We start from the raw sequence: 26,975 nt of genomic DNA, 5'->3' as shown, positions 1-26,975 counted from the left end.
CGGAACGTGCAGCCCGGGGCCCCGCTCCCGCCCCGCCCCGCCCGCGGCGGAGTCCCCGTGGGATGCTGACCTGGAAGCCAGCTGAAGGCTATATGGGGCTCCTTTGGGTGTTTCCTCCACTTTCTGGCAGATAGAAGCATCTTCAAAATAAAAAGTTGGAGGGGGAGATCGATCTCTTTCTCTCTCTCTCTCTCTCTCTGTCTCCCCACAATACATTGTGCTTTTTTTTTTTACATTGTGCTTTTAAAAGATGAGTTTCTGACCCTTCTTGGGGACCCCACTCCAATACCAAATTGGAGCTAGAAGCTGGGAGGGCCTACCCAACCACCCCAACCCCCAAGAGGAAAGACCAGAAATACCCTTAGCTTCCAGGGAGAAAACCAGCGACAGCCTACCACCTGCCACTCCTGTCCACCTCTGTCCACACCTGGGATGTGGGCGCAGAGAACAGGGAGCCTGCCTGTCAGGCTCGCCATCCCCCAACCCCATTGCGAAGACAGGATTTTCACATAGTAGGCCCTCCATGAAAATGTACCGAATGAAGGCATGGGTGAGGGAGTTTGCAGTGCAGGGAGAAGGGAGCTGGCCAAAGGAAAGCAGGGGTCCCCATCCACTCCTCCAGGTGCCCTTACCCCTAGAAATCACACAAGACTTCCTCATCAGGGGGCCTCTTCCTCCTCCTTCATTCCCAAGAAACTGAGGCACCACCCTGAGCTCCCCTCCCCCCATCACCTGCTCACCATGTCAGGCCCAGGGGAAGCCCATGCCTGGCCCCCAGCATCCTGAGCACCACCCCTAGCCTGGCACAATTACCCATTTTCCCTTCCTGGCTGAGCTTGGTCTTCAGAACACAAAGAATTCTCTGGAGATGACCTGGGGACTACTGATAGCGGGAAACATTTACCCAGCTCAGGTACCAGACATCTTGCTAAGACTTTTACACACTTTATTTTATTTAAATACCCACAGCCACCCTGGGGGAAGTAGCCGTGTTGTGTCCATACTCAGAGAAAGAAGTAAAGACTTCATAGCATGATAACCATTTGTAGAGAACTTAATTATGTAGGCAATGCTCTCATTTAATTCCACAACAACCCAAGGAATGAGAGATTATTGTCCTGTTTTGCAGATCAGCCAATGGGATGAGTCTTTAAAAAAAAAAAAAAAGTAAATGATTTATTCAAGGTCACACAGCCCAAGCCCTCGGACACCAAGCCATGGTGCTCTTTCCATGTCCCTCCAGCCACCCCGTCTCTTCCTACACCCAGCAGCAAGAGAGACTCACTCTCTTAATGCACTCCACATCCAGACTCCAGAACCCATGAGGAAGCTACCCCGCTGGTAGCTTTCTCTTCAGAAAATAAACCAAATCCCCCTCTCGGCAGCCAGCTCAGTGGGACAGGGTTTCTTTTCTCCGTTGTTTCTGTTTTTTTGTCGTCTCTGCAGTGCCTAGGACAGACCACGTATCGTGGCTCAAGAGGATTGTGTGGAGTGGGTGCAATCTCTGCAGCACCGGAGGCCAGACAGCGCTCACGGGCTTCAGAAAGACTGGAAGACCGGGAAGTGAAGGGCGGGGGTGCGGACAGTTCTCAACCTGTCCAGGAAGGAAAGACACCTCCTAGGGCTCCTTTAGCTGCCAGTCTTCATGCCTCACACCCCGTCAAGGTCAGAAATTTCTTCTTCAAATCCAGTCTCAAACATAGTCACACATTCCCCATGTACTTTCAGGGCCAGTAGTGAGTTGACGTCCTTCTGGCTTTTCATGGCTGCTTCCGGGTTATGTCCCACCCCCAGCCCTGCACCCTTTCTAAACATCCGAGAAGGGTTTAGGCATCCAGCGTTAGCAAGCTGTCCTCCCTCTCGCTGGCGTCTTCTGGCCTCCCGGCCACTCCTCTTCCTCCCCTGAAGACTAAGCCACGGGTCCCCATCCTGCTCTCCACCTCACTCCTTCTGTTCTTCAGGGCAGCCTCGCCATCCACACACGTGACCTGCCATTACTGCGGCTTGTCTTGTCCTTGTCCTTGCTCTTCCCTCCTGATGACAAATTCCTCCCCCTCAGCTCCCCACTCCTGGGCCACGCCCTGGATCTTGTTTCCTACTTGAAACTGCCCCACCCTTCCCCCCACAGGCACCTGTGTCATCATCCCAGCTTGGGCCACCTGCTCAAGGACTACCTGCAAACCAACCCTTTGGTGTCACAGAGACCTCCAGCCTGTCACCCCTCCTCTGGCTTCTCTTCCCTCTCCACCAGGAGAGGGTCAATGGATCCTCATTAGATCTGCTCACAAACCCTCAATCCCCTCTTTCCCTCCCATCAAACTCGGCTAACAAAACCTCAGCTCTGATGGACTTTTCCAGGCCACACAAATAGAGCCAAACATTGCTGGAGAAAACACATCAACCAGGAGGATGACGTTGCTCTGACTTCTTGCCCACCATCATCCAGCGGGCCCCAGGGAGCGGCCAGTGATCCTAAGACGTTTTTGAAGCAAGCTCCCTCTCACACTCTCCTTGCCCCTCAAACCCGCTCCTGGCTCTGCCCCTCCTGAATTTCACCTGACAGCTTTCTTCTCACTTCCCCAGAACATAGAGCCATCAGACAGGAGCTTTCTCAACCCCCTGTGACCAAATTCACCTGCCTGCACCAGACCCCATCTCCTTTTCCTTTCCTGATACCACAGGGGAAAAGTGCCTCCTCCCAAAAGCCAGCCCTCCACAGGATCCATCTTGTGGGTTTCTCCTGCTGTCCGCACTCTGCCAGCTGCTGTCTGCATTCTCTCCGACACCCCCATCTTTCCCTTCAACATCACACATGGTCATATCAATCATTTGCTTTCTAGTTACATTTTCTTTATTTTTATTTTATTGAGATATGGTTGACACACACCATTGTGTTCATCTTCGATGTACAACACAGTGATTCCACAATTCTATTATGAAGTGCTCACCATGATAAGTGTAGTTACTGCCTGTCACCACACAAAATTATTATGATATTATTGACTACATTCTCTAAGCTTTTCATTTCCATAATTTATTTGTTTTATGCTTGCAAGTTTGTATCTCTTAACCTCTTCCTTTCTGGCAACTACCAGTTTGTTCTCTGTATTTATTAGCCTGTTTCTGTTCGTTTTTCAGTTGTATTTTAGATTCCACATAAGTGAGATCATATGGTATTTGTCTTTCTCTGATTGCACTTAGCATAACACCCTCTAGGTCCATCCATGTTGTTGCAAATGGGAAGCTATCATTCTTTTTGATGGTTGAGTAATATTCCATGGTACATATATACACACCACATCTTCTTTATCCATTCACCTGTCAGTGGACACTTAGATTGCTTCCTTATCTTGGCTGTTGTAAGTAACGCTGTGGTAAACATGGGGTGCCTATATCTTTTTGATTAGTGTTTTTCTTTTCTTTGAGTAAATACCCAGCAGTGGAATTACTGGATCACAATGCTATTTCTATTTCTAAATTTTTGAGGAACCTCCATACTGTTTTCCATAGTGGAAAGCATTTTAAAAGCCAAAACAACTACCAAAAGCCCTGCTCTTTCTCCACATCCCTCTCGCTCAGGACTGCCCATTTCTCTGTTGGTCTTCAGAGCCCAGCTTCTTGATGGAGCTGTCCACCCGCGCTGTCTGTACTCGTGCACCTCTGCTCTTCCTTCCGCTGGCCTCTGCCCCCAGCTGGGGCTGGAACTGCTCTTGTCCACATCCAGGGAGCACTGCCCCTCTGCCCTCCCATTGTCTTGTGGCCCCATATGGGATCACTCCCTCCTCTCAGCCCCTGGGGCCCATGCTTCCCCCTCTTTCTAATCCTTTGCCTCCTCTTCAGCTTCAGCCTCCAACCCAACTGTGAACAGCAAGGTCTGGTCCCAGGCCCCCATCTTCTCCAATTCACTCTGCCTCAGCCACATTCACCATCCTCACAACCTCAGACACCTTCTGCGTCACCACGACTCCTGTAGTCCATCTCCTGCCTTCTCGACGTGACTGCCTGAAGGCCTCCCAGGACTTTACAGATGGACCAATATTGTCCACTGTTCTCCATCAGCAGGCCACCACCCCAGGCAGGCCTAGACCACATAACACCCTTGCACTTTTGACTTGGCTCCCACGCTCCTCCACCCAGACACAGTGATTTTGTATCTTTTGAAAATTGTGTCAAACTCATATATTATCATTTCTAAGACATGAATTAAAAAGGAAAGAGACACAATGGAAAGCGGAGTCTTGAAGAGATATTTCTACACTCATGTTCACAGCAACGTTACTCACAGGAGCCAAAACATGGAAGTCACGTAAGTGTCTGCTGACAGACAACTAGGTAAACCGAATGTGGTCCACACACAGAGGAAGATTATTCGGCGTTAAAATGGAAGGAAATTCTGACACATGCTTGAACATGGATGAACCCTGAGGACATGATGCTAAGTGAAATAAGCCAGCCACTGGAAAATACCGTGTACATGTGCACTGTGTGATTCCACTTACAGGAGGTACTTAGAGTGGTCAAATTCATAGAGACAGAAAATAGAACAGTGATTGCCGGGGGCCAGGAAGTAGGTGGAAGAAGGGCTGTTCTTTAATGGGTGTAGAGTCTTAGTTTGGCAAAATGAAAACACTTCTAGAAATCAATTGCACAATGTGAATGCACTCAAACTACTGAGCTGTAAACTTACAAAGTGGTTAAGACAGTAAATTTTATTTTGTGTTTCTTCTTACTATTAAAAATAAAATAAGAAAAGCATAAATTAGCTGGTGGTTCTCCCTGTTTTAAACTCTATGATGGCTTCTCATTTCTCTGAGTCTGTGACTTCTGCTTTCCTGTCACCTCCGCTCTGCTCATGGTTTCCTGCTCAGCCACACCAGCAGCCCTTCAGATGCACACCCAGGCCAGGCTCTTTCCTCCCTGGAAGGCTCTGTCTCTGCCTCTTCCCAAGACAGGCTCCTTCACCCTTAATCTGAGCTGACATGCTATTTCCTCAGGCCTTGCCCGGCCAACCTGCCTGGAGATGTCCCCATTTTCCTATGTCGTTGTCCCCTATTGATGTTCTTTACAGCACTTTTCTTAATGTGCAATTGCATACTTATTTGTTTACTGTCTGTTTCCCACGAACATGACCACCACTCCCAGCACTTCCTCCAGGTGCTAAGCTGGAGGAAAGCAGGAAGCAAGGCTGTTGGTTCTCTGCTCTGTCCCTGAGCCCAGCACACTACTGGGCACATATCAGTACCTCCTGCATGTTTGCTGGCCAGGCTCTCTTGCTTTTTTCCCAGAGTATCAATAGCGAAGTGAGAATCAAACACTCCTGGACTTAAATCCCAGCATCCCCACTAAGTACCTGTGACCTGGAGCAAAGTATGTTCCCCTCTTTGAACTTTATTTATCTGTGAAGTGAAGATATCTTGCAAAGTGGTTTTCAGGTTTATGTTAAATAACATTATATGAAGTGTATATTAAGTGCTTGCCACTGGTAGATGTCAACAAATTAGTACCTAACACCATTACATTCTGCTCCTTCAAGGGAAGACTATTGCTTTTGGGGGGATCAAGGGAGACATCACAAATCCCTTTGAGAATTTGATTAAAACTCTAAAACTTTAACTAGAAAAATACAGCTCATCACAGGCACGCAAATTTTATATATAAATTCTAGATGTTCACTGACCATCAGAAACCTGACTACAGTCACCAGGTTCAGAACCCTGAATATAAAGGAGAAAAACAAAATAATATTAAATTGCAGAGGCTTGGGTAGCATTCAGGAATGCCTGGAAGAAACGAAGAGCTCTAAATAGACCCAAGGAGGAACATGGCGGCGTCCCTGGTTCTACAGTGCCCTCTGGTGGTGGGCTCTAACTCTGGCATAGGACTCGCGGGCCAGAGGAGGAAGTGCAGGATTCCCCAGAACGCCCTCGAATCCACCCTGAAGTCTACCCTCAAGGCTTCATGTGGCCTCTGTCTACTATTTATCCTTCTTTCACCTTCCCCACTGCTCATTTCTTTGAAACTTAAAATCTCTTGGAGCAGTGAATGTTTCCAAGGACAGTTTTATCAACTTTAGACTGGCAGTTTCAGGAGAAAATGCAATAAACAATTTTGTTCCCTTTCACAAATTTGAAATACGGCATTGATTACGGCAGTCACAGACCTTTCGTGTTAACAATTATTACATTTCTAAAAATTTCAGGACTTCTTTAATTCAAGGGGCCAGTTTATGCATGTTTTTGCTTACATTTTAAAATGTGTACTTTATGTGTTCAGACTGTTGTGCTATGTTTTATCCCTAAATTACAAAAAATTCATTAATGGTTCAAAAGTGCTTTCTGGAGACATAAAAGTAGCAATAAAGATAGTAAGATGGATCTGACAACACAGAACAATGTCATCCATAAACAGTGAGCAGGATTTCAGTGGGAATATAATATGTCTAAGTGTACTGACTCAAAGGAAAATCTAAGAGTGATTATTTTGCACAACAAGCAAAAAAGAAACTGCAGATAGGAGCTACCACAAAGATTATCTGGAAACTAGGTTTTATTGACTATTCACCCCTGGTCCCCAATGCTTTATCAGCTGTGAAACGTCAAATCATGGCTCAAAGTCATCAAAACTTGTATATCAGTCATAGTCAGAGCCTAATGACTTTTTTTTTTTCAAAATAAGCACACAGTAGCACTTCCCAGAATAAAATTTTAATTTTGTGCTAAAGGCAGAAAAAGGTACCAAAAATATAGCACCTCACTCCAAGCTGCCATCATCACTCCTCAGAGCAAATATAGGTCCAGATCACACAACAACAGAGAAGATAGACCAGTTGTAACGTTAATGACATAAATACTCAGAGAGAAAACGGTGTTAGCAAATGCGAGTGTTGGATGTCACGTAACTGGCAAACAGGCTGCAAGGGCAGTCCCCATCCTATATGCATGTGAGCCTTCATGTCTCTTCAGGGCTGGCTAAAATCCTGACACACGAACTGTGACATCGCTTTTTTTTTTTTTAAGCTTATGTATTTTTGAGAAAGACAGATAGACCATGAGCAGGAGAGGGGCAGAGAGAGGGGGAGACACAGAATCCGAAGCAGGCCTCAGTCTCTGAGCTGTCAGCACAGAGCCTGATGCGGGGCTCAAACCCACGAACCACAAGATAATGACCTGAGCTGGAGTTAGCTGCTTAACCAACTGAGCCACCCAGGTGCCCTGTGACATTGCTTTTAGAGTAGAGACAAGATGTACGATAGTAAACAGTCCATGAATTTTTGTTCTCCTTACCTTTAAACGTCCCAACCACAAGAGAAAAATATTTTGTGTTATTAGAGATCATTTTGTGAGTGAAAGAGACACACTGGCATCAGTACAGATGGAGCACTGGCTTTGGGAGCAAGAAGGCAGGAAGTTGAAATCATAATGAGAAGTTATACTCCCCCAGGCTTCGGGTTCTTTCCCTCTAAAAAGGGGGAATGATTAAGATATAATCATAATAATAATACCTGCTTCATACAGTTCTGGTGAAGATCAGTGAAGAAATATATCCGAAGTGCACAGGACAATGTCTCGCAGACAGAAAGTACTCAATAAAGATGATTATTGTTTGCATCACACAAATGCTAGTTTGAACATTTCAATTCACAGAGAGCCACTGACAGCCTTCGATATGCCTCTTGAATCCAACTCAGTGTTGAAGGAAATAGAAAATATTTTCACCATGATTCAAACTGCAGTCACCAAGGTTACATACTTTTCAACGTGTTCATGTAAAAATGGGCAGCGTGTCCCAGAAACCGCTCCCTCCTCCCGGCTCCTAGCAGGTCCTCTGACTCGAGAGGGCAAAGGTGCTATCATGAATTGGCTTTGTTTTGTTTTAAGGTTTTCATTGAGATATGATTCACATAACATAATATTCACCGTTTTACAGTATACACTCCAGAGGTGTTAGTATATTTACTATGTTGTGTAACCATCACTACTAATACCAAAACATCTCTGTCACCTCAAAAAGAAACCCCACACCTGTTAGGAGTTAGTCCAAATTCCTTCCCTCCCCCATCCCTTGGCTACTGCTGAGCTACTTTCTGTCGCTATGGATTTGCCTATTCCAAACATTTTCTATCAATGGATTCATACAGTATGTGGTCTTTGGGGGCTGGCTTCTTTCTCTTAGCATCATGTTTTCAAGGTTCTCCCATGTTGCAGCAGGCCTCAGTACTGCATTCCTTTTTATGGCTGCATAATATTCCATTACATGGCACTTTCACATTTGGTTTATCTATTCATCACTTGATGAACATTGTATTGGTTCTACTTTTGGGCCAGTGTGAGTAATGCTGCTCTGAATATTCATGTACATGTTTTTGTGTGAAGCTGTTATCAGTTCTTTTAGGTGTATACATAGGAATGAAAATACAGAGTTGTATGGTAATTCTATAAACGTTTGAAAAATTGCCAAACTGTTTTCCACAGCTGCTGAACCAATTTACATCTGCAATAGCAGTCTTAGGGGGCTCCGATTCCTCTACCTTCTCATCAGCAATTGTTATTTTCCTTTTTGTAATTACTATGATTATTAACTATTCTAGTGGGTGTGCAGTGGTGTCTCGTTGTGGTTTTGATTTGCATTTTCCTGAGAACTAATGACATTGAGCATTTTTTCATGTGTTTATTGGCCACTTGTATATCTTTGGAGAAATGCTTATTCAAACCTCTTGCCCATTTTTTAATTGGGCCCTTTTATTGCTGAGTTGTAAGAGTTCTTTATATGTTCTGGATACTAGACTCTTATCAGATATACAATTTGCATATATTTTCTCTAATTCTATTGTCTTTTCACTTTCTTGTTAGTATCCTTTGACCTATACACACACACACACACACACACACACACATGCGCAAACTTTTAGGGTGGAGGAAGAGTGGAGGGGGAGAGACAGAGAGAGAAACAGAGAGAGAGGGAGAATCTTAAGCAGGCTTCATGCTCAGCTCAGAGCCCAACACAGGGCTTGATTCCACAACCCTGGGATCATGACCTGAACCAAAATCAAGAGTCAGGCGGTCAACAGACTGAGCCACACAGGCATCCCAAGTCCACAAAGAAATTTTAATTTTGATAAAGTCTCATTTATTTATGATTTCTTTGTTTGTGCTTTTGGTTTTCTAAGAAAGTATTGCCTAATCTGAAACCATGCAGAGTTTCACCTGTTTCCTTCTAAAAGCTTTATACTCTCAGTTCTTTTATTTAGATCTTTGATCTATTTTGAGTTAAGATTTGTGTTTGGTGTAAGATGGAAGTCAAAATTCAGTCTTTTGCACGTGGATGACCACTTGTCCCAGCACCATTTGTTGAAAAAAAGTTTCCCTGTTGAATTGTCTTGGCACCTTTGTCAAAAAACCACTGACTGAAGCAAATGAGTTTGTTCCCGGACTCTCAATGCTACGCCGTTGGGCCACAGGTCTCCTCACACCAGTACCACACTCTTGATCACTGTAACTTTGTAGCAAAATTTGAAACTGAGAAGTGTGAGTCTTTAACTTTGCCCTTTTTGAGGATTGTTTTACAGGTTATTCTTGGTGCCTTGCAACTTTATTTGAAATTTAGGATCAGCTTGCCCATTTCTGGGGGCGAGGGGGGGCAGTTTTGACAAGGATTGCACTCAGTCTGGAGACCAATTTGGAAAGTATTGCCATCTTAACAATATTAAACTCTCCAGACAATGAACACAGGATGTTGTTGGATTTACATAAACCATCTTTAATTCATTTTAACAATGTTTCAGGGTGTACAAGTCTTGCACTTTTTTTGGTTGTTTATCCCTAAGTACTTTTTAAAGAGAGACAGAGAGAGTGAGAGCAGGGGAGGGGCAGAGAGAGAGAGAGAGAGTCCCAAGCTATTTCCATACATGGTCAGCACAGAGCCCAATATGGGGTTTGACCCCTTGAAACCATGAGATCATGACCTGAGCTGAGATCAAGAGTTGGTCGCTTCACTGACTAAGCCACCCAGGTGCCCCAGGATTTCATTATTTTTGATGCTGTTATACATGGAATTTTCTTATTTTCATTTTCAAATTGTTCATTGCTAGTGTATAGAAACACAATTGTTTTTTTTGTATATTAATTCTGTATCCTGCAACTTTGTGGAACTTACTTATTCGCTCTAATTGGTGTTTTGTAAACTCTTTATGGTCTTCTAGATATAAGATCATGTCTTCTTATATATAGTAGTTTTACTATAAAGATAGTTTTACTTCTTCCTTTTCATTATATGAGTTTTTGAAACGTGAGATGACACTTCATGACATTGATAATGTCAACAAAAAAACATTTCTCCAATTGCCAATGGTCTGTTCACATACCTTAGCAAGATGTCAGAACCTTTCACTGAGGTTCTGAACGAAATTTCACAATTTTTATGTTGGGAATACAATATGGGGATTCCTTGAAACCAGAACTGTGGTATGGTAGCAGCACCAAAGATTTACTATTTCCTAACATTTGATTTATTTGAGAAAGAAATTTTAAAAACACATTATTTGGCATATTTAAAGCCACTTTGATAAAATGAGAAGCTTTGTTTATGTATTTCACCACACACACCCACACACACACACACACACACACACACACACACACACGAACTTCTACATCATAACAAGAAGTGCTTTCCAAAGCTGAACTAAGCCTGGGATTGGATAAAAAAATCCATTTGCCCCCACCTTCTAGGTTACTATAGTTAATATTCCAACTCTTGTGCATCATGGGCTTACAGACCTAGGTCCTAGTAGTTTGCAAACAATTTTCACTGAGAATGCTCACTACGGTTCTGAGTCCAAGTTAATCCACTTACCCAGGACTGGCTGATGAAGCACTTGATGCCATTCCTTCAATTTTCCTAACTTAGTAGAAATGGTTAAAAAACCAACCCTACTGGACATGGGATCTGAGCTATGGCTCAAACTATCTGACAACAAGCTGGATACAAATACTTTGGTAAAGATTACAAATATGTCATTCTCATTGATTTAAAACAAAGCATTGTTGTTACTTTTACATGTTTTATTAAGCTATTTTAAAATTTGTGATACTTTTTAAATTTTCTCAAAATGGAGCATCTGGGTGGCTTCGTGGGTTAAGCATCTTGACTTCAGCTCAAATGGTGATCTCATGGTTCATGGGTTCGAGCCATGTCTGGCTCCAGGAACTCAGAGCCAGGAGCTACTTCGCATTCTATGTCTCTCTCTTTGCCTCTCCCTTGTTTGTGCTTGCTCTCTCGCAAAATAAATAAACATTTTTTTGAATTTAGGAACTTTCTAAATGTTTTATTTATTTTTGAGAGAAGGAGAGAGAGAGAGACAGAGCATGGGCAGGGGGAGGGGCAGAGAGAGGAGACCAAATCTGAAGCAGGCCACAAGCTCTGATCTGTCTGCACAGAGCCCGGTGCGGGGCTCGAACTCACAGACCACGAGATCATGCCCTGAACTGAAGTCAGATGCTTACCTGACTCACCCACCCAGATGCCCCCAAAATTTAGGAACTTTTTATGTACGAGATATCCATTAAAGTGGCCGATGGATGCCAAAGTTTAAGAAACATGGATTTAATTTTTTTTTTGTTTCATGTCCTTATTTTGAGAGAGAGACAGAGAGTGAGCTGGGGAGGGGCAGAGAAAGAGGGAGACACCGAATCTGAAGCAGGCTCCAGACTCTGAGCTGTCAGCACAGAGCCCCATGCGGGGCTCAAACCCACGGACTGTGAGATCATGACCTGAGCTGAAGTCAGACGCTTAACCGATGAGCCACCCAGATGCCCCAGAAACACGAATATAATAAAAAGAACACTGGACAGGGAACAAGGAGGGCTAGATTCTAGTCCTGGTTTTGACCTTGGCTATGTTAAATAACTTCTATAAACCCTAGTTTAGAATACACTGATGTTTTTTGTTCTAATTTCTTCCCAGGGCTTCTGGGAAAAGCAAATGAAACAAGGGATACATAAGTGCTTTGTAACCTGTGAGACTGTGCAAATGTATGAGATGAAGTCATTTTTCTTAAATGCCTTATAGGGCGCCTGGGTGGCTCAGTCAGTTAAGCAGCCGACTCTTGATTTCTGCTCAGGTCATGATCTCACTGTTTGTAGGATCGAGCCCCATGATGGACAATGCAGAGCCTGCTTGGGATCCTCTCTCTCTTTCTCTCTTTCTAAATAAGTAAATAAATAAACTTCAAAATTTAATTAGTTAATGAATTTTTTAAATGCTCTCTATATTCTGGCTTCCCCTTCTTCTGGGTCCTTCACGTGCAACCCCACCAGTTGCCAAATAGCCTGATCCCCCTGGCTTTGCATTTGTAAATTTGGCCTATCATCCCTACCACCACAATGGGGAACAAACCCTGCTTGTCCCTGGCAAAGAAGGCTGCCAGGTCTCCCAAATCCCGCTCTAACTCTTCCGTGTCCCACAGCCCCTGTCTCTCCATCTCCCGGGCTCCTCCCATAAGTATATGGAGAGAGCGGGGGCTGCACAGTTCTCTGTCACACACGACATACACCCCTAGGCCTGACCACAGAGATCTGCTCCTTAACCCCACTCGGCTCCATGCCCAGCCTCTCTCTCATCCCCTCCCAAGGAAACTCACCCCTGAGTTTCCGTCACCAACCCCCCTGCTATCTGCTGGGCAGCTCTGCTGGGGGTGCTGAGCCAGACTAGGGAGAGAAGAGCCCCACCTGCAGACCCCACCCTCTAGGAATGGATTTATGCTTCACTGTGGGCGGCAGCCATGGAAACCACAGGTGACTGTGAGTCAGATGGTAATAAACAGAAGTTGCCTGGGGCAACCCTGGGAGGGCAGGGCCCTGGATTTCTGGTTTTGCCTCTGAGAACCTCCTAGAACAGCAGAGCTCCCCAACTGGGATAAGGCTAACAAACACAGATAAATAATTTGCCATTCTCCTGGAGTTCCTTCTCAAGACCCCTAAAACCGCTTTGAACTTTGAGTCTCCCCATCTTGAGCCCCCTTCCATTTCCTTAACCTCACCATGCTGTCTCTTGGCTCCTGACTTTCCTATAAGAGCTTCTTACTCCAGGAAATTCTCTTCCCTCTTATTTTTTTACTCCGAAAACACGCATTCATCCATTAAATATTAGGTCCCTTAAGTGCCAGGGCCTTCCCTGACCCCCGGAAGTGCTAGAAACCCCAGGAAACACGGAATCTTATTTCTCTCTCACTTGAGTGAAATCTGGAGATACAGGTGCTCTTCATGGAATCCTCAGGGTCCCAGGCTGCTGCCCCGTCTGCCAGCCCTAACATACAGGTCAGACCCTCGGCCTCATGGTTAAGGAGGGCAGTGTGTGCATCTGGACAGCAGGACGGAGACAGGAACAAGGAAAAAGGGGCCAAGGGCTTGTATTGGCTGCTGTGTAAAAACAGAGGTCCTTAAATCTGCCAACGGCTACCCGGCACCATCGGAAGGTGATTGATTTCCAGCAGCTCACATTCTGCCACCTCCTCCCTACTTCTGCCTACAGTCAAGGCCCCTGCCAGTTCTCTTGCTCCGCCTGCCTATTGGCACGTACCACTGTTTTGCCACTTTATAAAAGAAGGTAGACCTCCTATCTGCACAAGAGTGGGGTAATGGGAACTGTCACCCTGCCACCAAGGGCAGCAAAGGGGTGAGTTGTCTATAGAGAATTCTTTTTTATGTTTTTTATTTATTTTTGAGAGACAGAGGGACAGCGTGAGCAGGGAAGGGTCAGAGAGAGAAGGAGACACAGAATCTGAAGACACGCTCCAGGCTCTGAGCTATTGTCAGCCCCCAACCTGACGCAGGGCTCAAACCCATAAACCGTAGGATCATGACCTGAGCTGAAGTCAGGCGCTTAACCGACTGAGCCGCCCAGGCGCCCCTAAAGAGAATTTTCAAACAGTGATCAACCAAAAGCCAGCTGCTCTTTATTATCACCTCAACCAGCATTTCTAGATGACATCAGTGATAAAATAATCCTTCCCCAAAAAAATATTTTGTTGGTCTAAGTTTGTTTTTTTTAATTGTTTTTAATGTTTTATTTATTTTTGATACAGAGAGAGACAGAACATGAGAGGGGGAGGGGCAGAGAGAGAAGGAGACACAGAATCTGAAGCAGGCTCCAGGCTCTGAGCTAGCTGTCAGCACAGAGCCCGACGCGGGGCTCGAACCCACGAACGTGAGATCTGACCTAGGCCGAAGCCGGAGGCTCAACCGACTGAGCCACCCAGGCGCCCCTGGTCTAAGTTTTAAATCTAAACTAATGCTGTAGTTACTGTTGGCTTTCGATAATAGATATTACCAAATTAGCATATTTCTAGAACATATCTTTAAGAAACATTATATTCAGGGTGTCTGGGTGGCTCAGTTGCTTAAGTGTCTGACTCTTGATTTAGGCTCACGGTTTGTGAAATGGAGCTGCATGTCTGGCTCCACACTGAGCTTGAAGCTTGCTTAAGATTCTCTCTCCATATCTCTCTGCCCCTCCCCACTTGTACTCCTGCTCTCTCTCGCCCTCTCTCTCTCTCTCTCTCAAAATAAATAAATAAACTTACAACAAAAAATAAGAAGAAACATTATATTCTACAGAGATTTTCATTCTGGAAACTCCATTTACATGGTGGTCCCCTCAACTTCTGATTCAGCCATGCATGCCGGTTTCCAGTAGGATGGCCCTGCATGTGAGGTCAGCCCGTCCATCTGGGCAAACTACTTATCTCTGGTTTAAACAGGAGATTCAAAGGAAACAACAACAGCACTAAGGATGTAAAGACAAAAGAAATAAATTGAGTTATTTTACCTCTGTTTGCTTGGATTTTTTATTTAGGTTTAAAAATTAAGGGAGCGCCGAGGTGGCTCAGTAGATTGAGTGTCCGATTTCGGCTCATGGTTATGATCTCACAGTCCGTGAACTCGAGCCCCAGGTAGGGCTCTGTGCTGACAGCTCAGAGCTTGGGGTCTGCTTTGAAGTTTGTGTCTCCCTCTCTCTCTGCCCCTCCCCCACTCGTGCTCTGTCTTGCTCTGTCTCTCAAAAATAAATAAATGTTAAAAATTAAAACCATGAAAAGGAGGGCAGGTTCCAAGTTGGACTATTTTTGTCTAGTAAGAGCAAGCATGAAACGTAATTATTTCATTTCAGGATTACTGCTAAAAATAATTTTGTCTAAAAGAGGAGAAAGGTGTTAAAAAAATAATCCACATCATTGTCCAACACTCCAGCCTCAGGCCATCATCCCTCTTGAATTTAAGATATAATGCTTAGAGTGTAAAAGTGTCATGGCCCCAAACAAGAAAGATGCTAAAATATAGTGAAACTCCCTGTAATCAAATCACCAACAACTTGTGATAGGTCTCACAGGTCTCAAGCCCCACATTGGACTTCCTGCTGTCAACACAGAGCCTGCTGCAGATTCTCTGTCCCTCTCTTTCTTCCCCTCCCCTGCTCATACTCCTCTCTCTCTCTCTCTCTCTCTCAAATAAGTAAACATTAAAAAAAGAAAGATATTATGGGGTATCTGGGTGGCTCAGTCAGTTAAGCATCCCACTTGTGATTTCAGTTCAGGTCTTAATCTCAGGGTCGTGAGTTCAAGCCCGGCATTGGGCTTAAAGAAAAAGAAGAAAGATATTATGGCCCATGTTGGGATGTTCTGGATTCAGATATAGCATAGAGTGGAGCCGCAGAATGGCGGTATTAATTTCCATGCCCCCCAAATTGTCCAAGAATACCCATGTCCCGAGGGAAAATCCCTTGAGCACATGACTAAAAGTATGTCATGCAGGTGAAAAACTCATGGCAGAGCTCCATGCCCTTAAAACTATTCATGATTCTTAAAAGGATCTAGGCAATGCTGACCCGCTAGGAAGCTCACTCTGTGCCCTCACTGTGCTGTCAGCAGGTTAGAAAGAGCGTGGCCAGCACCCTCAGTCACCCTGTCTGAGTCTGTTCTCCTTTGCACATTTACATGACTTCAAGGAAGAGGAAGTGAAAGTTTCACATTTACTTTCAACAGATGAACATGACGGCTTTAAAGAAAAAGAACATGTATCAGGGGCACTTTTAGCGTTTCATATTTTTAAAATATTTTTAAATGTTTATTTTTTTTGAGAGAAAGAGACAGAGCATGAGCAGGGGAGGGGCAGAGAGAGGGAGACACAGAATCGGAAGCAGGCTCCAGGCTCCAAGCTGTCAGCACAGAGCCCAGCGTGGGGCTCAAACCCACGAACTGTGAGATCATGACCTGAGCCAAAGCCAGACACTTGACATCCAGGTGCCCCTAGTGTTTCATATTTTTGTAAGCACTTATTGACTTGTAGAAAAAAATTTTCATTAACTTATGCCCTTAAATTATTAGATAATGGAAAGTCATACTCTTTTCTTTTCTTTTTAATTTGGGTACGTGTCTCCTGCTTACTGTCAGTTATCAGTCACATCTGGGCCCCTCTATTCCTATCATGTTTTTATTAGATTAATTCAATAACATCTGTGATGTGATCTCCTGTAAATAATACATTCAACAACAATCAATCTATTTTTTTAAGCTTCCGAGTTACTGGTAATACATATTTTCTTCTTCATGTTAATTTGCTCTGAACTCTAATTATTCTAGCAATAAATAATTATTTGTCCATTGGTGCATTGTATTTATATCATAAACATAAACTGCACTTACAATGTATCAGGTAAAGTTCTAAGCACCTTATAATATTAACTCATTGGGTCCTCATCACAACCATACGAGAAAAATATTATTATTATGAAGGTATTGAAGCACGGAGAGGTTAAAGAACTTGCCCAAGGCCAGACAGCTAATAAGTAACAGAACCAGGCTTCCAATCCAGGCTGCTGACTCCGTTCATGAGCTAAACTGGACAAGGCTGCCTCTCTGAAAAAATTAAGTCAGGGAAGCTCTGGCCATCTCATTGGGGAAGTACAATCCCAATAAGTTTTTCAGTTTAATGTGTATTTGAAATATATTTCTGATTTAATCAATTTTGTACTAATGTATAGAGTATGGGAGAGACCAAACAGGGCAAAATGTTGATAACTGATGAATCCAAGGAAAGTGTATGCAAGAAGTCATCGTATTATTTTGCAACTTTTAAAAAATTTTTAGGGGGCGCCTGGGTGGCTCAGTCAGTTAAGTGTTCAACTTCAGTTCAGGTCATGATCTCATGGTTCATGGGTTCAAGCTCCACGTTGGGCTCTGTGCTGACAGCTTGGGGCCTGGAGCCTGCTTCAGATCCTGTGTCTCCCTCTCTCTCTGTCCCTTCCCTGTTCACTCTCTGTCCCTCTCTCTCAACAAATAAAATAAACATTAAAATTTTTTTAAATTTTATAATTTTTAAGTATATTAAATAAAAATGAAGAGTTTTTTTACATACAAATCATCTGGGTATTTTATTAATTTTTTTAAATTTACATCCAAGTTAGTTAGCATATAGTGCGACAATGATTTCAAGAGTAGAGTCCTTAATGCTCCTTACCCACTGAAGAGTTTTAAAATGTTAATATAATCTGCCAAAAATTACATTTAAAAACTATAAGAAAAAATTTTAGACCTAAAACATATGCAAGGATGCATATAGTTTTCCAAAATTCTTTTGGTAGTGGTAATGAGTCCAAAGTTTGAAGATAGCAGTCTTAATCAGGAACATTTCAGAAAACTGCCGTGTAACTCTCTTGCTTTCACTCCATTAGCCAGAACTCACTACGCGGTCACTTGCAGCCTCTGTCACTGGTGAGCTCCAGGAAATCAACCTCTAAGATGAAGATATGAACAGATGAGGCTTATTAGCAGCACTCTTGGCTTCAACCCTTGCAGAGGGCAAATGAAGCACAGGGAGAGGTAGGGAAATGACACGGTTGCAACAAAAGTCTTAGTTGATCCCACAGGCAGCTCTCGAGCTGGGATGGCCAGGCAGCATTGTCCCAAATTGGAACAAGGGGGCCAGAACTTTATACTTTTACATCAGCCAGTCATTGGATATAGGCAGCCCAAAGGAAGGGGAAGGGCACAGCCTATATCCAGGGGAAGGGGCAGACCCCTGAGTAAAGCAGCGCTTCAGCTGAACCAATCCACAGAAGAGAAAACTCTGCTGTGTCCTCATTTCCCAGATAAGGAAGCTGAGGCACACGGAGATTAAATATCTTGCTCCAGGTCACAGAGCTGGTAAGTGGGTGTATTCACTCGCTATTGCCACATTAATGCTGCATAACAAACATCCACAAAACCTCTACCAACAGGCTAATAATAATTACTTACTTTTGTGTGTGAGTTTATTGGTAAGCTAGGAGGTTCTACTGATTTGGGCCAGGCAAGGCTCGCCTCACCTGGGCTCACTCATGCATTTGTGGCCCTGGGTCAGTGTACTCTGCCTGGCCCAGCACAGGCTCTGCTGGGATGACTGGGGTGTCCTCCACATGGCCTCTCATCCTCCAGAAGGCTATGCTGAGCTTATTCTTGTGATAGTGGGAAGGGTCCAAGAGAGAATGAAAGTGCACAAAGCCTTTTGAGGCCCAAGACTGGAACTAGTACGTCGTCATTTCTGCCATTCTATTGGCCAAAGCAAATCATCGGGCCAAGCCCAGAGGGAGTGTGGCAGGGTGCTCTCAGATGACAGAGAGCCACAGAGGCATGAAAACCCAGGGACAGTCCATAGTGATGAAGCCAGGATGCAAACTTCAGAGACTTCTCTTGACCATTATTTCACAGCCACCTCCCTAGCAAATCTTTTATAGTATCTATTTCCAGTTCCATCCCTGCATGTGCCCAGCACGTTGCTGGGCTCTCCAGAGAGACAAGGTCCTAGTTTCAAGGAGCTTACAGCCTAGTTAAGGAGATGAGACACCACCATGGAAGGTTTGGTGACAATGAAGGCAAGACAAATGGTAGGGAGACGAAAGCAACAGGAATCGAAGGTAGGAAAGGGCACTGTGGACTGGAAAGGAGGGGGAGGTTGGGGGGGGATTCATCTGGGTCTTGTACAATGTGCAGCATGGAATCAGATGGTAAGGAGGGTGGGATATCTCTGCCTCCTCTCTGCTACCCCAGGTACCGAAGGGGGGAAAGGAAAGGGATGGAATGAGGGACCCAGGAGGAAAGTCGGTATCTAAATCCCCTCTTCATTGTGTCCTCAGCCACTTAGGGTTCCTTCCACCTCCCTGGATACGCATTCAGGGCCCAGCATGCCAAGGACAATTCTATTCAATTCATATATGGGTTTACTACTCCCTCTTGAGAAAGGTAGGTTCTCAGAAAAATCTTTGGTTTTACTGAGCAGAAAAGTAGACAGAACTGCAGAAGGGAAGGTGAGAATGGATGGCTTTATAAAGGAAAAGGAATGGAGCTGAAGGTGGGGGGAAGTGGGGGGAGGACCCGGCAGAGGGGTTGGAAGGAGACAGGAAAGGGGGTGGGAGAGGTTAGAACAGATGAGAAGGGATCTCTGGGGCACAGGCAATAATGTGCAAAGACCCTTTTCTTAGAAAATGTTGCCACATGGTAAGCTGCAAGATGCTGGGCTCTAGGTCAACAGCCTTTAGCAAAGACCAAGGTTACTTCAGGGATTTGATTTCTGTTTCTTTGAATGTTGAGGTGACCTTCGGAGTTGAAACAAGACAGTCCATTTCCTTGTTTTTCTTGCCATACGGCAAGCTACACAAAGCAGCCCATTTATTTTCCCATAGGACAGGCGCTAAAAGTGCATGCTTTGGGGTGAGGCAAATGTGAGTGCAAATCCTAGCTTTTCTTCTTCCTAATTTAGTCATCTGAAGCATGTTACATAACCTCTCTGAGCCTGTTTCTTCATGTGTTCTAGGAGGATAATATCTAACTCATAGAGTTTTTGTAAACATTAAATGAAGTGAAACATGTCAGGTGCTTAATTATGCCTGCTTATGGTAATTGCTTTATTAAAATGTTAGCTGTTATTATGACAATGATCCTAAAATTTAATATCATTATCCTCATTTTACATATAAGGATGGAGACCTAGAAAAGTCAAGTTCTCTTGCCCCAGAAGCTTTTGTGAAGGGCTTGCCTTGGAACAAAGACCATTAAGGAATGTGTAGGGCTATGACTGAAGGTCATTGAGGCAGATCAAAAGGATTAATGCAAAATTAGGGTGGAGACCAATGTAAAATGGGAGCTAGGTCAGAGGAAGATATCTGTCCTAAAGGCTCACAGAAATCTCCTGTTTGGAGGCTAGTGGTTGGACCAACTCCCAGCTCTAAAGCTTTGTTAGATATGGGGATTGGATCCCAAGTGTTCCACACACTGGTTCTGTGACCTTAGCCAAGTTACTTTACCTCCAAGACTCAGTCTTACATCCATCAAATGGGATAATACCAGTGGTACCTGTTTCACTGGGTTGTAGTAAGAGAATGCTGATTTATGTACATTGGGTATCCAGCACAGTGCCTGGCACCAGACCTAGGTGCCCCAGACGATGTGCCTGTCCACATGAACCCAAACAGAGAATTAGGGTCTCTAAAGGATGGTCTCTAAAATGACCCAAATTGTGGTTCATTTGTCTGAAAAGAGGTTCATGATACAGAGAAGGATCGTTCCCAGGGTATGAGGAAATTATCTTAAGCTTGAGGTGGAGGTATTTGGGTCAGAGATGAGAAAGAATTTCCTGAAAATCAGGTTGTCAACTTAAATTAGAACTAATGATTTAGGACTGGGGTGCTGGCATCTACTCAAAGAGTAAAAGATCTGCCCATCTTCCTGGACTGGATAATATAATGAGATGGGATGAGACCATCAGCCATCCTGGGCAAATGAGCCTCAAAATATATGGTCCAAGAGCAAGGACTGGCTGTAACCCTGAACTGAAGGCCACAGAGCTGGAAATTGACTATGGCAGGGAGCCAGGCATTGGCTGGCAAATGTTGGAGAACATTTGCAAAAACCAATCGGAGCCTTAACTTTCACAATTACAAGTACTTTTGAGTTACCTCAAGCTGAAGAGGTGGAGACCCATTGTTAGTATAAACCTGAGGGAAAAAAAATCAGAAGATTCCTGGGAGAAAGGGGACTTGAAGGAAGTGAGCACACCTCCACTGATTAAAACCACAGATGGGAGCAGCATTGCTGGAAGTTTTCAGGTAGAAACCGATAACAGGCCATTTGCCAAGGTCATTAACCTGTGTTCTTGCAGGAGGAGGACTGTTGGGGTTGCAAGACCCATTTCTACCATTCAGGTAGGAAAGGGCAGGGCTTGGGAGCCTGTCCACTCCTGGCCCCTGAAACCAAGTCAAATCTCATAGCCTTTTGGGGGAATGCCACTAGGGAAGACCATGGCCTCCAGGTGCAATGGAGCAATGATAGCCAAGAAATAAACTATCTCTATGTATTGACACATTCTTGTTTTTCTTGAAGCCTTGACTACCTAAGAGGAAAGAGGAGTTGGGAATATTCCCCCAGGTGAGGAACTCAGGGCCATTGCCTTAGCTTCACCAGCTGAGGAACCCGCTGGGCATCCTGAACCATGAGGCCTTATTGGTCTAAGAGTCCACAGCCACCTCTGGGGACTGATCACCTCAAGAGCAGGAGGGGGCACAGTGAAAGCATGGACCCTTGCCTCCAAGATCTGCTCTAAGAAATCTCAAGAAGGTAAATCTACCTTTGGAGCCTCAGCCCCTCTTCTGCTCACTCTCCTCCCTCAGCTTCCACCAGAGGGGAAGGCCTCAGCTCTCACAGTGCCCCAGTCTTGGCTTCAGGTAAGAAAAATATCTGATAAACAGAAGGTAGAGGGAGCCATGCCTCCTCACATGTCAAGTATTGCTAAGCTCTTTCTTCTGAGCTCTCATCATCCACAGAATCCTTCTTGGCATAATATTCTAGGGAAACCAGTCCTAACCCATCAGGAGTGATGTGCAGAGTGAAACTTAGATGGTTTGTTTGTCCTAACATGACAGAAACCTTTAGAAGAAGCACCAAAGAAATGCTGAGGCTACTGTTATGAAGCAGGAATGGCAAACTGAAGTTATGGCAGAATCCCAGTTATTTAAAAATCAAAGGTGGTTCCTTTGAGCAGGAGTAGAGAAATGACAGAGTAGGCAAGTCTACCCACAACTCGATTCCATCTGGATGCTCTAGAGAATCAATGCAGTTCAATTCCACAGATACTGGATGCCAGTCCTGTGACAGGTCCTATGCTGGGGGCCGGCCCCTGCTCTCAATGAGCTTGGAGTCTAGTGAGGGACATAGGCATATCAGATAGCCACAGTATTGGGCAGAATAAGAGTGGTGCTTTTACGGGCACCTGGGTGGCCCAGTTGGTTAAACATCTGGCTCTTGACTTCCACTCAGGCCTTGATCTCACAGTTGTGAGTTCAAGCCCCACACCAGGCATTGCAAGCCCCATGAGCCTGATTAACCCAATGTGGGGTTCTAACTAAGGACCATGAGATCATGACCATGAGACATGACCTGAGCCAAAGGAGCTTTACTGATGAACCACCCGGGTGCTCCTCCCCCTTTCTTTTTAAACATGCTCCTCCCTTCTCTGGGTCTTTGTTCATGCTGTTCTCTCCTCCAGAAATGCCCTTTCCTCCTCCTCTGCATGGCAAACTCCTACCCATCCTTAAAGTTCCAGTATAAAGCTCACCTCTACGCAGTTTCCCTGGCTCTTTCGTGTAACTATTAGTTCCTCCAAGGAGCTCCCGTGGCCCTTGGCTCATTCCTGACATGTACGACTTGTAGATCAGTGTTCTGTTCACCATCCATCTGTCTCTCCATTATCTGTAGCCTCCTGGAAGCCAGTGACTGTCTCTTACACTAGGAATAGGACTATCCTCATACTGGGAATATGTGATCTATACACTCCCTAGTACCTTCTTGCACGGATAAATACTGTCAGTAAGTATGGAAGAAAGGCCGGGAGGGAGGGAGAAGGGAAGCAGGAAAGGGAAGGAGGACATCAGTCCTGGTTTGCGGCACTGGCAGCTGGGCCCAGTGGCCTGGCCTCCTGGTTTTAGCTGCCTCACATGCCCCGGCACCTCCCAGCTCAAGCCCTCAGGTTCCCTTCCTCTCCCTGACCCTGAGCTAAGGAGAATGCACCTGCTAGCACCTCATTAACCCAGATGTCCCCCGCCCTGCCCTGAGAGGTGCAGGATGGGCAGAGCTCTGAGCTCAGGTGAGTCTCCTTGATCTTCCCACCTGTGAAGGAAGAAAAAAGGGACATGGAGCCCCACATGCTGCCCCCAAAAGACTCTCCTCATGCTCTGAATCCTCAAAGCTCTGGTCTTGGACACACAGCCACCTCTCCTCAGCTGTGGGGTGGGGCTGGGGGTACCCTGATGGAGGACATCCACACTACAAGAGAAACTCAGGCTCGGAGGAAGGATAGGACTCAAGCTAGAGATGTGAGGGAAGTCTGGGCCTGCCAGGAGGAAACACAAGCATCCAGTGCCCCCTCTCTGCGCCAAGAGCCAGGTGCTCCCGCAGTAGAGGCCAACTCTCCAAACCTCCAAATCTCTGGGCTTCATTCAGCTCCCTGAGCCGTGTGGCCCTTCTGCCTGTCTGAAGGTGGCTCTCCACAGGGAAACATCCCACAGGAGAGGCAACTGGGATTACTGGTTACGAGGGCAAGGATCTGAAAAGGCCAGAATAGAATGGCTAGATCACAGGAGTCCCGCCTCCCAGCCCACAGCTTGTGCCTAGCCACACCTCCTGTTTTTAGACTCCAGCTTTCCCTGGGAACCTCTCCTCCTGGATTGAAGACAGTCCCTGAGGCAGTGGCAGGTAGAGATTGGATCTCAGACTTGAGGACAGTGAAAGGGTTAATGCTCCTTGTGTCCACTGGTTCAGTCTAGCCAGCTCACCCCAGAGCGCTGTAAGTCCAGGCCTGTCTCTGGTGGTCTCCCTATTTCCCTTTCCTTGTTACTCCTCCTTTCCACCTCCTTCTGGGAGATTTTGGGAGGAGAGGCCGGGGGCCCTAGACACCAGCTCTCTCTGGGTTGTCATTTAATACTGCCACTAATCACCAGCTCCTGGTTCATTAGCTGTCTTTCCCTCGTGGCTACTCTTGTCATTCCTGAATCTCTGTCTCTGTCTCTCTCTGTCTCTCTGTCTCTCTGTCTCTCTCTCTCTCTCACTGTGAATGCAAAAGAAAAGGGCTTCTTTCGACTACAATTCCTACCCTACTCAGCTCCTCTCCCCAAAAGGAATCCTGATCAACCCGGAGGCAGGAGGGAAGGATCATCCAGGAGCTAGAGGTACAACAGAGCAATCCCATAACGGCACGCTCAGACAAAAGAGAATATCAGAGGGGCAAATATGAGGAGGGCGGACGAAATTAGAAGCCATCTAATGATGAAGACTCCTCTCCCAAACAAAACAGTCATCAAGGTCAGACTGAGGACTAGAACACCTCCAATCATTTACGTGTTTCATATGGCAGATGGGAGAGTAGAATGGAGACCCTTTCCCCTAGTGATATAATGAAATTATACTTTTGAAAATGTTCCATGAAATTCAGAATGCTCTACAAAGGGAAGGAGTTTATCCATTGCTGCATAGCTGATTGTGGGAGGAAGACCCCCTGACAAGGTGGAGGTGGGAGACACTCAGGCCTGCCCAGCCCCCACCACTACCACTACAGGCGCTTTGGCTTCATGATTGTAAGATTTTAATGACCCCACATCCGTGGACTCGTCTGATTCCCGATATGCAGGCTTCTGTCGGGTGACGGGTCATGATTTGGAGATGTATCAATGTTGTCCTTTCATGTAATGTCCAGCGAGTGCCCTTGCTTGAACAGTGTCTGTGTCAGCGGCCACTTGTAGGTGCCAGGATGGCCCTTGCGAAGCCTGGAATGTGCCTGTCAGCCAGTGAAGTGTGAGGTTGTCCCCATCTGATGCCTCCGTCCACCCACCCCTAGTGTTGGGTGGTGGAAGAAGTGTTGGGTCTGGCCTCAGCCGGGCACAAGGTGTTATCCCTGGAGCAAAGGCAAAGTCCAGAGATAGCCTTCCACCCGATGACCAAGGCAGGCATGTGAGAGATAAGGGTCACACTTTGGACTCAGCAAGAGAACCGGGCTCCTGTACCCCTTCTACGAGCAGTCCCACTCCCCTGCCCAGTTAAACAAGGAAGAGGAGGCTGGGGGAGGAGGGAATAGCCGGCCACTGCACCTGAAAGCGAGGTGGGCGCCATAGATCACTCCGGTCATTACCCTCACCACCGCCTCCCACGACGCCCAGCCTCGCATTTATGCCTCATTACTGTGGCGCCTCCAGGAGTCTGGCCGGGAGAGGAGGGCCGGAGGGTAGCGCCCGGTTCCGGGCCCTGCGTACAGGCCAGGCAGCAGGTGAGTTCAGGTGCGAAGGACGGAGGGGACGGGGGTGCTGCGCAGTGAGCTCTCCTTGCCCTGGGAGAGTGGTGGCTGCGTCCCTGGCACGGCACCCTCTGTCCCCAGGGCCCCACGGGCGCCCGCGCCGGACAGCCGGTCCGGAGCCTGCGGTGAGAGGGCGGTGCCAGCCCGAGTCCCCGCCCCTCTCCCTCCACCTTCCCTCCCCGCCCGGCCCTGTGCTGCCCGGGTCCCGCGGGCCGCTCGGTCCAGACCCAGGCCTGGCAGCGGAGCTGGCATTGCCCGGGCAGCGGTCGGCGACTGGAAGCCCAGCGGGCGGGGGCCGGCAGTGCGGACGGTGGGCGCCGGGGCACCTGAGAGCACAGGTGAGCTGCTGCGAGCAGGGACGGACGGGGGCGGGGCCGGCTGGGGGCGAGATGGGAAGGGAAGCAGGCGCCTGAGCTCGAAAAGGTCAGGGGGTAGGAAGAGGGAGAGAGAGAGGGGCAGCCCTTGAAGAGAGGCTTGTTGGGAGGAAACCTGAGAGACAATGAACGTTTTCCTCCTTTGCTCATAAATCAGAGGAAAGTTAAGGAGCGGGCCCTTTGAGAGGGCAGGGGCCTCAGGCCCATCTGGAGGGGCACAAGCAGCTACTTAGAAGGCCTCTGCTCTCCAGGCCCTGCCCACTCAGAGGGTGGGTCCTCTATCCAGGTTTAGGGGAAAGGTATGGAGCCTCCACCTGGCTCTGGGCTCGGCCCTGTGGAGGTGTTCCCAGAGGCTGGGGAGCATCTTGCCCTTGCCCCTTGGCTCTGTCTCTAAGGCCAGCGGCCTCCTAGCTGTCCTCCGTCACCTCCCTGTCTGTGGCCTGGAGGGTCCAGGTCGGGGGTAGGCAAATTTGAATAAAGGGCCAGAGAGTACATATTTCAGACTTGAAGCCTATAGGAATGGTCTCTGTCACAACTAGCAAGAAAGCAGGGGTAGATGGTTGGAAGAGAGTAAATGTGACTGTGTTCCACTAAAACTTTATTTAGGGACCCTGAGATTTGAATTTTGTATACTTTTCATGTATTCTGGAATATTAGTCTTCTTTTGATTTTTTTTTTTCTGACCATTTAAACCTGTGAAAAGCATTCTTAGCTTTCAGGCTATGCAAAACCAGTAGACGGGTGGTTCATGTCCAGTGCCTCCCACCCCGTGGCCTCCCCGCTGCTCTTCCCTTGGCTGGGGGTGGCTGCTAGGTGCAGAGGAAATTCCCCCACAGGAAGGGGGCATCCAGCCTGGGGACCTGCCTATGGCCCTTGCTCCCAGCCACTCAGGACTACAGCATCCTTTGAGGCAGGTGAAGAAGACTGTAGCCAAATGTTCATACATGTGAGGGAGGAGGCATAGCTCCAAGGGGCCTTCCACCCAGCATGTGGGGTCAATACCCAATGCTACCACGTCACAGATAGGCAGCTAGGCTCCCACAGTAAGTGACAAACTCTTGTTCCTTCTTCCCCCACTCCATCATCTTTCCCTCCTCTCTTCCTTGGTCTCCAGCCTGGCGCCACCCACTGATCAAGGCTGACCTTTCCATTTTTCTACTTTCTCTGTGCAGCCTCAGGGGACCCTTTTCTCCTGGACATTGAAGCTATGACCCTTCCGAGCTGACCCAGGAGAAAAGAG

At 46.4% G+C, this 26,975-nt stretch overlaps 1 long non-coding RNA gene across 1 annotated transcript; it reads left to right on the top strand.

The window, feature by feature from the left end:
- Window positions 1-13,246: 13,246 nt before the first annotated feature.
- Window positions 13,247-14,822, top strand: LOC115303397. The gene is made up of 2 exons (XR_003914026.1): window positions 13,247-13,671; window positions 14,613-14,822. It is a non-coding gene; the product is annotated as an uncharacterized LOC115303397 (long non-coding RNA).
- The last annotated feature ends 12,153 nt before the right edge of the window (window positions 14,823-26,975 follow it).

This window comes from Suricata suricatta, chromosome 10 (genome assembly GCF_006229205.1).
Source record: "Suricata suricatta isolate VVHF042 chromosome 10, meerkat_22Aug2017_6uvM2_HiC, whole genome shotgun sequence".
In the NCBI taxonomy this organism is placed as follows: domain Eukaryota; kingdom Metazoa; phylum Chordata; class Mammalia; order Carnivora; family Herpestidae; genus Suricata; species Suricata suricatta.
This window is presented reverse-complemented; position numbering and strand designations above follow the sequence as displayed.